At 34.7% G+C, this 15,037-nt stretch overlaps 1 long non-coding RNA gene across 1 annotated transcript in view; it reads left to right on the top strand.

The window, feature by feature from the left end:
• Nucleotides 1-12,733, top strand: part of LOC105515800 — a 99,031-nt gene extending 86,298 nt beyond the window's left edge. The window contains exon 3 of the long non-coding RNA XR_001002390.1: nucleotides 12,162-12,733. This is a non-coding gene — a long non-coding RNA (uncharacterized LOC105515800). The remainder of the gene's footprint in view (nucleotides 1-12,161) is intronic.
• Nucleotides 12,734-15,037: the final 2,304 nt, after the last annotated feature.

The raw sequence follows: 15,037 nt of genomic DNA, 5'->3' as shown, positions 1-15,037 counted from the left end.
AAAATGGCTTAAATAGAGTGTTTCCTCATTGTTCTCACAATATGCCCCAGTAGATTCTAAACTGGCACCTTTGTCTTTTTGATCTCCATCCCAGGATACTCACTACTTCTGGACTGCTTATTCAAGCTTTACCTGTCCATTTGGGGTAGATGGAGGAGCATTTTTTCTTGATTTTCAAGCTCATGAGGGTGCATTCACCTCAGAACTCACCAGTGCATTCTGTCTCTTCCATTCACTCCCTTTCTTATGGTTTTAGTAAAATTTTGTTGCTATTAAGAGTATAGTCCTTGGAGTTGATCAGAGCTTGGTTTGTAAGTGACTCAACACCATATTAACATTTCCTCTAATGTGATGTTCATTTTATGTTTGATACATATCTCTCTGGTGAACCACTTGACCAGAGAGAGTCTTGAGAGCCAGTGACAGGTGTAGGAAGGGGCAGATAGGACCTAAGACTGTGGGTACCAGGCGAGGCAAATGAAGGCCTGGTTGCCAGTGAAGAGACTAAGGGGGATAAGGAAAGATAAACCTTCAATTTAATGGAGGTACTAAGAATTAAAAGTAAACCTGAAATGGGAATTCTAGAGTTTGCAGAAGACATTGGGGTGACTGAAGTGTACCCCTAAGGCAGACATTCGGAGGGAGCCGAGTATTAGTCCAGAGACTTGACCTAGTTCATGCAGGGAACAATCATCTGAAGTACAATAAGAGGTTAATATCATACATTCTGTTTGAAGTGCCTTTAGAAATCTTTAGCCTTGTGGCTATTTCTGCCCTTTTCTGTGTCTGATAAACAGATTCTTCTTGTGTTGTTGTTTTGTTTTGTTTTGCTTTTTCTTAGGTTTGTAATTACTTTGTATTCCTATAGATGAATAGAGGATAATTGACTCCTCCTTAAAAGCAGGTCTCCTTTGCCCCAAATATTTTATATTGAGTGAAGAAGACCCAAATGGAACAGTTGGGAAGGGAATATTCACTTATTTTTTCTGCATTATTCTAAGGTGCCCAAACTTCATGCCACCTGGATCATTTAGCAGTCCTGATTAAAGAGCACAGGGCCTGGCAGTCTGTAGAAGTTTGCTCCCTGGTGCTGCCTGGACTGCCTTGGGCTGCTAGCAGCCTTATGGTCTCCAGACAATCTGTCATTTCTGCTGTGTCCCAATAACCTTTGGCAATAGCAAAAGCAAACAGGTACCAAAAGGCTGAGGGATTCCAAGATAGAGAAACAGTCCTTTATTTTAAAAAATTGTGTCATCCGTACCATAAGAAGTTATTGAGAAGTTTCATTTAAAATCAAGATCACCTACAGGCTTGTAATTTTTCTGCACCAAAGGACGTGGTTGCTGTTTTTGTTACGCTTTTTACTCTGTCTTCACCAGAGTCTGAGTGTAGAAGGGAACATTTAAATATTTGAGGAGATAACTATATAAGTACGTGTGAGTGCATGTTTCTCTTTCTCTCTCTCTCCTGCTATAAGCATTGAGAGAGAGAGAGAGAGAGAGAAATACACACATACACACACATACATACATACATACTTACATATATGTGTAGTTATTTCCTCAAGTATAAGAAAGATAAAGAGTCAAATATCCGGATATCTGGATATATGAAGAAGGCACTGCATAAGAAATCCTAGCTGTTTAGTTTCCACTGAGATCTGTCCAGCGTTATAGACTCAGGGGCTCCAAATGCCGGCAAGGTTCAGAAAGATTGTATCAATGAATGAAGCCAGACCTGGGTGCTGGGTGTTGGGAAAGAACCATAAAGAACAGAGACATTCATGCCCAATCTAGAAGGGGAAGTAGCCAATATTTTATTGCAGAATGTAGGTCTAATGTTGCCAGCTTTTCTTTTGATTCCAAGGAAGCCCACAAACCAGAGTGTATACAATTTCTCCTGAGTTAGAAATAGTGATTCTATTTTGTTTTTAACAAAAACATACCAGAAGGCTGAAGCTTGCCAATGGTTCTTAATAGAGCCTATGCCTTTATGGTCAAATTGTTCAAGTGACTCTAACTCTTTTCCATTTCTTTTCTACAGTAAGTATGTCTAAAATTTTAAAACAGCAATTATTTTTTAATATGCCTTCAGTTATTACTTTAGTATAGAGATAGATTAAAACAAGCATAACATTAAAAGATATGAGTGTTTATACATTTTCCCTCAATTCAAGGGTCAATACATTTAGAAAATATATTTTGGAGTGATAATTACTCTCTGTGATGGAAGAATATTTTTTATTCATTGTCTCTTTAAAGTGTGTATAATAGAGTGTTTACATATTCATCAACTGTGAATCTGGGTTTTCTCTCTTATAATGCCAAAACCTATTTACTGAGGTTTAACTATCTTCTTCATCTGTTATAAACAAAATTTTCCCTTTTTTGGGGGTTCAGCTAAAGCTCCTTGGTAGAAAAAATTGGTATGCCAACTCTCTGATATTCCCCTTACAAAGTTCATTTCATTTTTATGCAATCTCTGTTTTAGGTGTTGGAATTTATAGTTTTCAGCCTATCTTGGGGAGTGAGAGAATACTGATACTATTTGTTTAAACTTAAAAAAATATATAGTTGTCTAATTTTCCAAGCCCAGCATCAGCTTTATCTATTTCTCATTCAATTGGCCCTTTCTAATATTTGGGTTGCAGTTTTTCTTTATATATCCATTACAAGTTTACAGCAAATTCCAAATTTTTACTTGCAGTTTTCCACATTTTTTCCATTTCCCCCCAGGCATTAGTCAATCAATAGGGAATGAATAAAACTCACATGTGAATACATACCCAAAGAGAAGATACACTGCTTTGGTTCCCGAAAATGAAATTTCACTTGGTTGACTCACTAGGCTCATTGTTGGGTTTTCCAACTTCTCCTACCCTTTAGAGAAATAGGTTTTACTTTCCTTCTTCTAAAAATCACCTAGGATGTACAAATATTTTTGTTCCTACAAAGCAATTCTTATGTATTTTAAAATCAACTCTAGCTTTTTTCTTTTTTTTTTTTTCTGGCTCTCTTTTGAAACAGTTATGCTGTTACAGTTATTGGCAGAGTTGAAAGAACATGAATTTGTAATTCATGTTTAAAAAGCAGCAGAGCATCCTGGTCACTAGCATTTGATTAACTATAAGGGCTTCTAATAAAACTTAGCATTAAATCCAATCTTTCAGCTGTGGTCTAAAACACCCTCCAGCGTATAGCCCCGCATATATATCCAGCATCTCCTGCAATTCTCTGTCTCAGCCGCAACATTTCAGCTATGTGTACTTTATTTCCCTTCTAGAATTTTAACAAATGTATCTCAACCACAGGTCCTTTGCTCTTACTTTTCTCTCCGGCTCATGTATATTATCAGTTGTTGGCTTTCATATCTCAGAACTTGTGTTGATTTCCCACCGAAATCATCCTTGACCATCATAGGTGCTATTTTTACATAGGTTTATATTATTCGTTGTACTTATCTTAATGATTTAATTACATTTCTATCATTTGTCTAAACCACCGGAATGTAAAGTCTATGACATCAGGAACCTGTATTGTCTTGTTCACTTTGACATTTCCAGTGCTTAAGACAGTGTCTGACACTTAGAGAAAAATATTCTCTTTGTCTCTCTCTCTCATATAAGATACATGAAAACTGATAAAATAATTATACCTGAGTTTCTTTTTCAAAAAATTCCTAACAAACCTAAATAATTCTAATTTCATGAAGTTGTAAGAGTTAGTGAGGTCATGCATGTGAAGTACTTACCAGAGTGTCTGGCAGTGCATTAGGTAAGTAAGTAATAGCTGCTGGAGTTATTTTCAACATGCTGCCAAAGATATGAATGAAAGACCTCCAGAAAATTTCTGATCAATGTCTTTAAAACTTATATAAAACTTATATAAAACTTATAGGAACATGTAGTAAATTCTAAGGAAGAAAACAGAGTTTCTCATTCTTAGACTTTGGAGACAGTATTCAGCCTTTTTCTTTTTCATCTTTTTTTTTTTTTAGTCTTTTTAGAATTTTATTTTAGATTCAGCGACGTACATGTGCTTGTGTTACATGGGCATTGCATGCGTAACTGTGGGAGTTGGACTTCTAGTGTATTCATCACTCAAATACTAGATATTGTACCCAGTGGTAATTTTTCAACTCTTACCCCCTTTCCATCCTTCCCCCTCTGGAGTCCCCATAGTCTATTTTTGTATTGGGCATGTCTCTAATGCAACATATAATCTAAGTAACTGGTATTTGTTACCTTACACCACTAGTTCTCAAATATTTTATTTTCATGGCCCTTTTGCAGTATAATAAATTATTAAGGACCCCAAAGACTTTTGTATATTTTTTGTACCTATCAGTATTTGCTATTTTAAAAATTGAAAGATAATTTTGGGAGGCTGAGCTGGGTGATCACCTGAGGTCAGGAATTCAAGATCAGCTTGGCCAACATGGTGAAACCCCATCTCTACTAAAAATACAAAAAGTAGTCAGGTGTGGTGGCACACACATGTAATCCCAGCTACTTGGGAGACTGAGGCAGGAGACTCGCTTGAACTCAGGCAGCAGAGGTTGCAGTAAGCCAAGATATCACAACACTGCACTCCATCCAACCTAGGCAACAGAGTGAGACTCTGTCACTCACACACACACACACACACACACACACACACACACACACACACTTAAAAGGTAAATGTGCATTTTATTTAAACATAAACTGATTAAATACAAAAATAAATAATATTTTAATGAAAATTATTTTTACAAAAAAATTAAGAAGAACGATATTGATTTATATTTTTGCAAATTTCCTTAATGTCCAGCTTAATAGAAGAAAGCTAGATTCTTATATCTAATTCTTGTTCATTCTGCTGCAATACATTGTTTTGGTTTGAGTATATGAATAAAAGCTGGTCTCAAATAAATATGTAGTTGAAAGTAGAGAAATAGTTAAATATTATTTTAAGATAATCATGAATATTATCTGATATTACATAAAAACTTGACAAATGATTGTTTCTTAAAGGATAGTGTTTATATAGAAGCTGAAATTCTATTTATAAAATTTTCTTACTGTGTTACAATAAAATCTGGTTGTCCATCTGAGACATGAATGGATATTTTACCCAAACACATTTAAAAAAATTATTCACTAGTCATTTAGAAAATGTTGTTTCACTCACTGAGTTATATAAATCTTTACTTGAAAGCTCAAATCCTATTACTGGCAAAAAATACTATTCATTGTTTTTTCAAAGTGATCAGATGACTTCATTCATTTTGAGAAAATGTCTGGCCAATACCCAAATTTGATAGTGCCAATGGTTTTTTAAGTAAAGATGGTATTCTGTGAAACAAGGCTCCAGATAAGAATTCATACAATTATTTAAGAACTTCTCCTTAAAATAACACAATTATTCAGCTTTCAGCAAAAGTGTTTTATCAATACTTTCCATTTCACCATACAGAACACCAAGGAGTTGTAGACTTAACGGTTGAGATTCAATAAAATCAATAGTTTTACTTCTTTATCGCATATACTGTTAAGTACAACTGACTTGTTTTTGTTTTCGTTTTCCTGTGATGGCTGGGTGGTAAACAACATAATGGTTACTGTAATTTTGGGTTTGAGTGTCTTGGTTTATTCTAACTTTCAAGACGTTTTACCCACAATGCTATTGTCCCATCCATGCAAATATCAATTGAGTGAAACAAAACAAAAGGTCTTAGTATCATTAGAAAAAAATAGACTTGACCATATGGATCGCCTATAAAGATCACAAGGATACAAGAGGTCTGTGTAGCACATTACATTATTGCCAAACATTTGAACACATATCCAGACAGATAGCTTAATCCTCAGTTCATTTTTACTCATTCAAACAAAGCTTTATTTCCCATTGGAACACATAAAATTGTAATGTGAAAGAAGCAAGAATAATCATATCTGAATTCGGCTTACCTTTCAAATAAAATGTCGCTTTATTAATTCAACTGGGCCATATTGAAGAAAGTGAACAAGTAGTTCTTCAACACTATCTACCATATTAACTACCTAAAATTTTGAGGTAATAAAGTATCTTGATTCTGGAATGCTGGATGTGAATGTTTAATATTTTATGGCTAAACTTACATTTATGGCTATCCTAAGAGGCATTCATGCCACCCATCTCTGCAAAAGGGAACGTTATCTTCTACATAATTCACATGAAAAACAGTGTTCTTGAAACAATTTTTAGTCATGTTATGAAACCATAAAAATTTCTTGTCTCAATTTCTCAACTTACAATCAAACTAGTGAAATAAGACCCTTCAGGTAAAGGTAAATGTGAGTGAAAATTGAGTCACTGAATTAGTACAAGTTAAAAAAGAAATCTAGGTCACTTGCTCATTGCAAAAATGAACGTAAATTTCAAATATAAATTCTACTGTATGTCAAAATAAATATTCACCTATATATAAAAACATCATTTTAAAATGTTTGAGGTGTATAATAATTGGAGAAAACAGTTTGCCAAAGCAAAAAAAAAAACCCAGAGTGCTTGAATCGTGAGAGTCTGAACTATGTAGACAATAAACTGTCTCCTGAATATTGCTATGCAAATAGTAATACTAGGTGGCATTCTCTGTATTGTCTGATTGGAGTGGAAAAACTTGCTTCTTTATGATTATTTTTCAGGAGTCATTTACACTTAATACTTATTATCTCTGTATTTTCAGCTGTAAACACATCCTGCCCTGATCAAACAAAAGCAAATAATCTTTAATTAGTAACTCTAACTTAATGTAAAATCATGAGGGAGACGCTGAGGCTAGAGAAGGAGAGACACCTGGAATAGGTTAGGCATTAGAAAAGGGAGTTAAAAGCATTCGTCTGTTAGGTAAGGTTGCCTTTTTGCCTGATTGCCCCAGTAATCTGCTTCTGGACATCTTTTAGAAAGCTTTTGGCTTTACCAAAAATCTTTTACATCAAAATGGCTTAAATAATAAGGGCATATGCTATCTTACCCGACAAGAAACCCAGGAGTAGAAGAGCTATGCAGTTGGATAATTCAGCAGATCATCTATGTTATTAAAGTCTTAAGGTTCTGTCCATCACCCCTTTCTACATCTGCATTGTCAGTTTTCTCCTGAGGTGAGTTTCTTATCAGGGACCCAAGATAGCTGCTGCAGTTCTAGGAAACACAGTCTTATACAACCATATCCAAGGAGAAAAGAACCTGCTTTTTCCTCTGTGCCTCTTCAAGGAAATAAGAAATCTTTTCCATAGCCCAATAGGAAACTTCACCTTCACCTCATCTTCTAAATTATGTCACAAGCTCATGACTAACGACTCACTGGCAAAGATAATGGCAGAAGAAAATAAGGTAGGTATTAGTTACATGAGACTTAACTGTTTGCACAGTCTATTTCAAATTATTACCAGAAACCATCCCTTTACCCAAAAGAAAAAAAAAAAGGCATTTATTCTGTTTTAGCTTTGTTAAAGTATAACTGATACAGAAAAATTGTACACATTTGGCCGGGCATGGTGGCTCAGGCCTGTAATCCTAGCACTTTAGGAGGTCAAGGAAGGCAGATCACTTGAGGTCAGGAGTTCGAGACCAGCCTGGTCAACGTGGTGAAACCTTGTCTCTACTAAAAATACAAAAATCAGCTGGACATTGTGGCATGTGCCTGTAATCCCAGCTACTTGGGGCATGGGGTCAGGATAATCCCTTGAACCTGGGAAGCGGAGGTTGCAGTGAGCCAAGATCGCACCATTGCACTCCAGCCTGGGGGACAAGAGCCAAACTCCATCTCAAAATAAATAAATAAATAAATAAATAAAATTGTACACATTTAACATACACATATTGATGAATTAGGTCATATGCATATACCAGTGATACCATCACCACAACCAAGATGCTAAATATATTCATCAGCTCCAAAATATTTCCATGCATTGTTTTTGTAAGAACACTTCACATGAGATCTATCCTTTAAAGATATATTACAGTGTACAATATTGCGTTGTTATCTATAGGTACTCTGTTGTACAGCAGGTCTCTAGAACGAATGCATCTTGCAAAACAGAGACTTTATACCCATTGAGGAGCAATTCTTCATTTCCATCAACCCTCACCCCAAGTCTCGGGCAACCATCATTCTATCCTCTGCTTCTGTGAGTTGACTGTTTTCAACACCTCACATAAGGAGAATAAGGAAGAGCAATTTATTTCTTTTAATTTAGTCTGTCCATCCTACCACCTGCTCTAGTAAATTGGCCTTACATGAGGAAAATAGCCTGATCGTGTCTATGGATGAGTGTAATATTTATATTCTAACAAGTATAGTTCAAGTATAGTTTGGTTAAATGTTAAGGTTATTGTTAGAATAGCAACTTTTACTTTTGCCAGAGCGCATAAAAGAATTATAAGCCTCTGTATGACTTGAAAAGGCTGTGCAGTTTAAATAAATAATCTCATAATAGCCTGCTGGGCCGTAGAGTACTAGGGCTTTTGAGTAGAAACCCTTCTAAAAGCTTTCAATGGGTAGAGGTAGGAATCCAGTAATATCTTAATGCCACCTGTTAGAATATATTACTTATTGAGACAACATATTTTTCAAGCCAACAAAAAAACAATTTGTGATCATTAAATCTAAGTTGGGTTACTCTTTGTGTGGGAAGTATAATTATATGAAATTTATTGATGTTCATACAATAGAATGACCATCTCAAGCTTCTTCTTCTCCCTAATCCAGCGCCTACAAAAAAATCCTTCACTTGTCTTGGTAACATTGATAGTAATGCATTCTTTAGATATAAACATGTGAAGAAGGAATCTTGGAAATAGCATTGGCTAGAGAATTGAGATCACATTTCAGACATCACCTTTGCCATAGACTGTGCAAACTGGGTAATTCACTTCTCTGTGATGTAGTGACCTCATCTATGATGTGAAGTTACTTGCCTGGATGTACTTTTCAAGTTCCATAACATGAATTTTCATTCAGAAAATAAGTGATTCTGATTCCTAGTATTTAAATGTTTACAAATGATCCATTTGGGTTCATTTTAAACCTTCATCTTTTTTCCTTTCAAGTAAACAGCACTTTTGTATTTTGGTATTTTTATTTAATACCATTCATGACCTAGTATTTTAGTAGATGCAGGCTTTTTGGATGATGATTACATTATGAAGGTGAGTAGGATGATGATGGTGCTAGTTTGGTCCAAAGATTATATTTTACCCCAGTGAGATGCAGTTTTATAAAGAAAATAGTGCTTTTATTTCTGCTGCACCCTTGTAAAATGTTTAAACTTATAATAAATAATACTTCCTTATGTTTTCAAACTTGTGAGAATTAATTATTTTGTTTCAAATGTGGAAGAGCTGTTGAATACCATTAAATAGATTACTAAATCATTATGTAGTACAGTGGGAAAATCTTAGAAATATACCATGTTTTATAGTCACAGACTTTAGCATTTCAAGACTCAGAGCCTCTTATTTAATAAATAAGATAATTAGTAAATTTCTTAAATTCAAAGTTGTTTTATTTTTATTTATTTATTTATTTATTTTGAGACGGAGTCTCACTCTGTTGCCCAGGCTGGAGTGCAGGGGCGTGATCTTGGCTCACTGCAACCTTCTCCACCCAGGTTCAAGTGATTCTTATGCCTCCCTCCCAAGTAGCTGGGATTACAGGTGCCTGCCACCACACCTGGCTAATTTTTGAATTTTAGTAGAGGCGGGATTTCGCCATGTTGGCAAGGCTGGTCTTGAACTCCTGACCTCAAGTGATCCACGCACCTCCACATCCCAAAGTGCTGGGATTACAGGCATGAGCCACAACGCCAGATCCAAAGTTTTAAATCTTAATTGCTTATGGTAGGAAACGTCCTTGATACAGACATTTCACATAAATATCTGTTGCTATTTAGGTCACTGCCACATTAGAGGAAGCTTAATGACAGATCTATTTTAAAAATTGTTGCTTAGAACACCTTTTCTTCTAGGGCTAGGAAAATCCATATATGTTCCTATATTTGTTTTTAGGGCTGTCGTATCAAATTATCACAACTTCCTGGCTTAAAACAACAGAAATTTATTTTCTCAATTTTCTGGGGGCCAATGGTCAAAAGTTAAGGTGTTGGTCAAAAATTAAGCCTCCCTCAGTTAAGCCTCCCTCTGAAGTCTCCATGGGAGGGTCTTTGCTTGTTTCTTCCATCTTCTAGTGGCATCAGGAATCTCCTGTGGCTGTATCACTCCACTCTTCAGGGCCTTCTCCTCTGTGTGTGTTGTCTCCGGTCTGTGTTATCTTTCTCTTCCTTCTGATAATGACTTTTAAGGGTTTGGCATTTAATTTAGGGCCAGATAATTCAGGATGATCTCATCTCAAAATCCTCAACTTCATTATATCTGCAAACATCCTTTTTACAAATAAGGTCACATTTGCAGGTTACGAGGTTAGAACATGGACATACATTTTGAGGGGCTACCATTCAACCCACTATAGTTCTGCTCATAAGTGTCCCAAAGAACCTTCTTTGGTCTATTATGCTACCTGTGTTTTCTTAAGGGGAGAGGTGTTCTGAGAGACAGAGTCCAAATTATAAACATGTTTGTATTCCTAGTGTCTAGAACATTTCCTGACACATAAGCAATTCATAACATGTATCTAGTCAGTGAATTAATTTATTGTAGTACCTATAGCCTGAAAGTTATATCTTGGGTTAAATCTCTCTCTCTCTCCCCACCCGGCCCCCGCCCCGTTCCTCTCTCTGTCTGTAAAGTGTAATAGTTAAGACAGCACAGTGAAAAGTTTAATGTAAAGGAACCAATTCGTATTTTTATTTCTTGTTAGAATTTGAGAAATGTGTATTAGTGTATTATAATCCTGAATCTGCCTTTAGCTGGGGGCTTATCTGTTGTGGCTTCTTATTTTATTTATAAAATAAAAGAATTAATCTAGATAACCTTTTCAATCCATTTAAGCTCTTAAAAAATGACCTAGTTTCAATTCTGTTTCTAAGCCTGGTTTGACACTTTATATCTACATAACAATGGGCAAGTTTTATAACCTTTTTAAGCCTCAGTTTTCTCATCCATAAAATGGAGATTGTCATCCCTACTTTATAGGAATGTAAGAATTAAATTATATGTATATATATATATATATATATATATTATGTAGCGTAATTCCTGACACTAAGAAAGCAACACATTATTGTGAGCTTTTAATAGTGATTGTTATCCCTGTCATATAATAGTTTATTTTCTGATAGAAAGTTATATTTAGGATACATGGAGTTCAGAGATATAATTGTGAATCAATATTTAACTTCTTTCTGGTCATTAGCTAAAATTTGTTAAGGAGATAAAGACCCCTTTTTTGGAGCACATATCAAAACTTTATTTGAATTAATTTTGAAATATTTAATTGAAAAAGTAGAGATTGTATAGATTTAAGGTATGCAATGTGATTTGATATACTTTGTGTAATGATGCATATTAAATTAATTACCTATGGTGTTCGTTAGATCCCCTGAACGTGTTCATCTTATACTTAAAGATTGTTCCCTTTGACCACCACCTCCCCATTTTCCTCACTCCCCAATCTTACCTTTATATAGTGCCTTCTTCAAGAAAATAGCTTTTGAATCAAAGTACATTCTTGATTCTTTAATGAGTATTACCTAAGGTTTGATACAAGAAAAACTTCATCTGGACTAAATTTAAAGGAGTTTAATTGAGAAATGAATGATCTGTGAATCGGGCAGCTCCCAGAATCACGGCAGATTCACAGAGACTCCAGCACAGTCACATGGTGGAAGAAGATTTATAGACAAAGGGAAATGACGTACAGAAATCAGCAGTGAGGTACAGAAACAGGTGGATTGGTTACAGGTTGGCATTTGCCTTATTTGAACACAATTTGAACACCTAACAGTCTATGAATAGTTAACTATGGCCTTTGGGATTGCCCAAAACTCAGGTATTGTTACAGATACCTATTCCTAAATTAGGTTTTCAATCTTGTCTATTAAGCTAGGTTACAGTTCATCCACAAGGACTCAAATATAGAAGAACGGAGTCCTTCTCATGCCATATTTAGCTTTCTTTAACAGTTTGAATTGGAAAACAGTTCTGGTATATTATGTTTTATTATTTCTATTTTTGCAGGGGCCATAAAGGGAATTGATGAGGACAACTGGCTTCCCAATATGTGGATTCAGTTTCCGTATGTCAGTTTACCAACTCCCACTGGTAGTCTGAAGAGATATGGCTACTGGAGAACAGAAAATCACCATTATTAATAAAAATCAATTTTAAGTGTTTACCTTTTTGTATTTGAATAGCTTTGTTAAAGAGACGTACTCAAGAATACTATGAAGAGACTCTTATTATACTCCTTACCTGGAGATAATTGTGATGCCAGAAATTCAAATTTATATTCAACAATATGGTTTTTCAACTTTGAATATTATAAACATCTAGGCAGTATTTATTGTTTGCACATTTGCCATCCTCTAAAATGAAATTATTCTAAGCATAAATTATACTCTTCATCATTCAAGATTATAAACATTTATAATAATCATACTATTCACGGACATTTCCCTGCTCTCAAATCACTAGAGCTAATAGACAAAGTAGATACAGCTACAAACAGTGGGAGCAAATGTTTCTGGCTGACCTACAAATAGCTATGCAATAATGTAGAGAGGAAAATATAGTCTCACTTATAGTGTCTGAAATTCAGTTTCCTCTTTAAAGGACAAAGTAATTTTCAAAAATATTTGAATATTATTCTACGTAAAAAAGTCTCTGTTTTAGTCGGCTTATTGAATTGTATTTCTTTATTGTGTTTGTATTCACTTTTCCATTTGTGGGTGGAATTTATTATAATTACCAATTTTATACTGAATGAAACAAAAATCTCATAGATTTATTTTAATAAAACTTTAAATTCCTTGTCATTACTAATAAAATGTATATACTTTCTCTAATAAGGCCATACTTTATTGTTTAAAACTTGTTTTTCCTCTTTGCTCAAGCACATGGATTGTTAAATTCTAAAATAAAACCAATTAATCCATAAACATGGACTGTGGGTAATGTTGATATTACGTGTAAATTTCTCAGTGTGTATTTCGTGGACCCAATAGCATCAGCATTAGCTGGGGACTTTCGAGGTGGCATGTGCCTATAGTCCCAGCTACTCAGGAGGCTGAGGCAGGAGAATCGCTTGAACCTGGGAGGTGGAGGTTGGAGTGACCAAGATTGTGCCACTGCACTCCAGCCTGGGCAATAGAGCGAGTCTCTGTCTTAAAAAAAGAATAAAAATAAAATAAAATAAAATTTGCAAATTTATGGGAACCACCCCACCCCAGGCCTATTGAAGCAAAGAGTCTGTAGATACGGTTTAGCAATTTGTCTTTCAACAAGCTATTCTGGGCAATTCTAATGCATGCTAAAGTTTGAGAACCACTGGTCTGTGGCTTTCCAGGATACTCAGGTGCTGTATTACCTTATTCCCTACAGGGAATATCTTTGTTCAGGTGTGGAAGTATGTACACAGTGTGTAAAGAAGTGGGTTGAATCTTTCTACAAATGTTTTAAATAAGTCACCTGCCTCATATATTTGGGCTAGATTATTTAGATATTTGGATCCATACTGACCCTTAACCCTACCTCTGATTTACAGCTAAGAAATCCCTACCCTATTTTATTATGTGTTGTGTTTGGCCCATTGGTGATTTTTTTCTCAGACTCAATTTTAATTATTTGTTGCAATCTAAAAATGGGGACCTTATCTTAATAGTTAATCTAATTTTGCAAGATATGCTACAGATAGGAAGTATGCCTGATTCTTTTACATAAATTTGGTATCAGTGAGGCCTCAAAATAGTTCTTCACATTAACTATCATTATTTTTGTAGCTTTAATGCATTAAAACTTACTCAGTATAAAAGCCACCTACTTAAAATGTACAACTCAAAAATTTTCAGTAAATTAATAAAGTTGTGAAGCCATGACCACAGTGCAATTTTAACACATTTCCATTGTGCCAAAAAGATCCCTCATGCTCAATTCCAACCAGTTCCCACTGCCACCCCCAGTATCAGACATGACAATCTGCTGTCTCTACATTTCAGGACATTTAATGTAAATACAATTATATAATATGTGGTCTTTGTGTCTGGCTTCTTTCACTTATTATCTTTTTTGAAGTTTATCCATGTAGCTTGTATCAAGCTTTTGTTCCTTCCAATTTTGTTGAATAACATTTTGTTTATCCATTAATTAATGTATGGACATTAGGGATATTTTCAGTTTTAGGTTCTTATGAATAATGTATCTATGAATATTTGCATGCAATTCTGTAAGAATACATATTTTAAATTTTTTTGAGTAGTAGAACTATTGCAATATATGGTAAGTTTATGTCTAACTTCATAAGAAACTGCCAAACCATTTTCCAAGGTGGCTGTACATTCTCACCAGCAATGTATACATGTTTCAATTTCTTCACATGGTCTTCAACACTTTTTATAGTCTATCCTTGATTATAGCCATTCTGTGGATATAGAGTTATCACGGTGGCTTTAATTTGCATTTTCCTAATGATTAATGGTAATTACATTTCATAGGCTCATTAGTCATTTGCTTATACCTACTTAAATATTTAGCCCATTTTTAGAATTGGTTGTTGATTATCTTATTATATAGTTCTATAAGTTATTTATATAGTCTGAATAAATGTTCATTATCAGACATAATTTTTACAAATATTTTCTATCAGATTGTGTTATTTTTAATGTTCCAATGTAGTCCTTAGAAGCACCAGTGTTTTTAATTTTGGTGAAGTATAATTTAACCATGACCTGTTATAGATTTTGATTTTAGTGTGTCCAGAAACTGTTGGCTAACCTCAAATCATGAAGATTTCCCCTCATGTTTTCTTCTGGAAAATTTATAGTTTGGGTGGTTACATTTTGATCTATGATTTAATCTGACTTATTTTTGTATATGCTACAAGGTGACAGTTTATTCGC

Source organism: Colobus angolensis, unplaced genomic scaffold (genome assembly GCF_000951035.1).
Source record: "Colobus angolensis palliatus isolate OR3802 unplaced genomic scaffold, Cang.pa_1.0 Scaffold27, whole genome shotgun sequence".
NCBI classification, from domain to species: domain Eukaryota; kingdom Metazoa; phylum Chordata; class Mammalia; order Primates; family Cercopithecidae; genus Colobus; species Colobus angolensis.
Note: the sequence above shows the minus strand (reverse complement) of the source record. Positions and strands in the feature narration are given on the sequence as shown.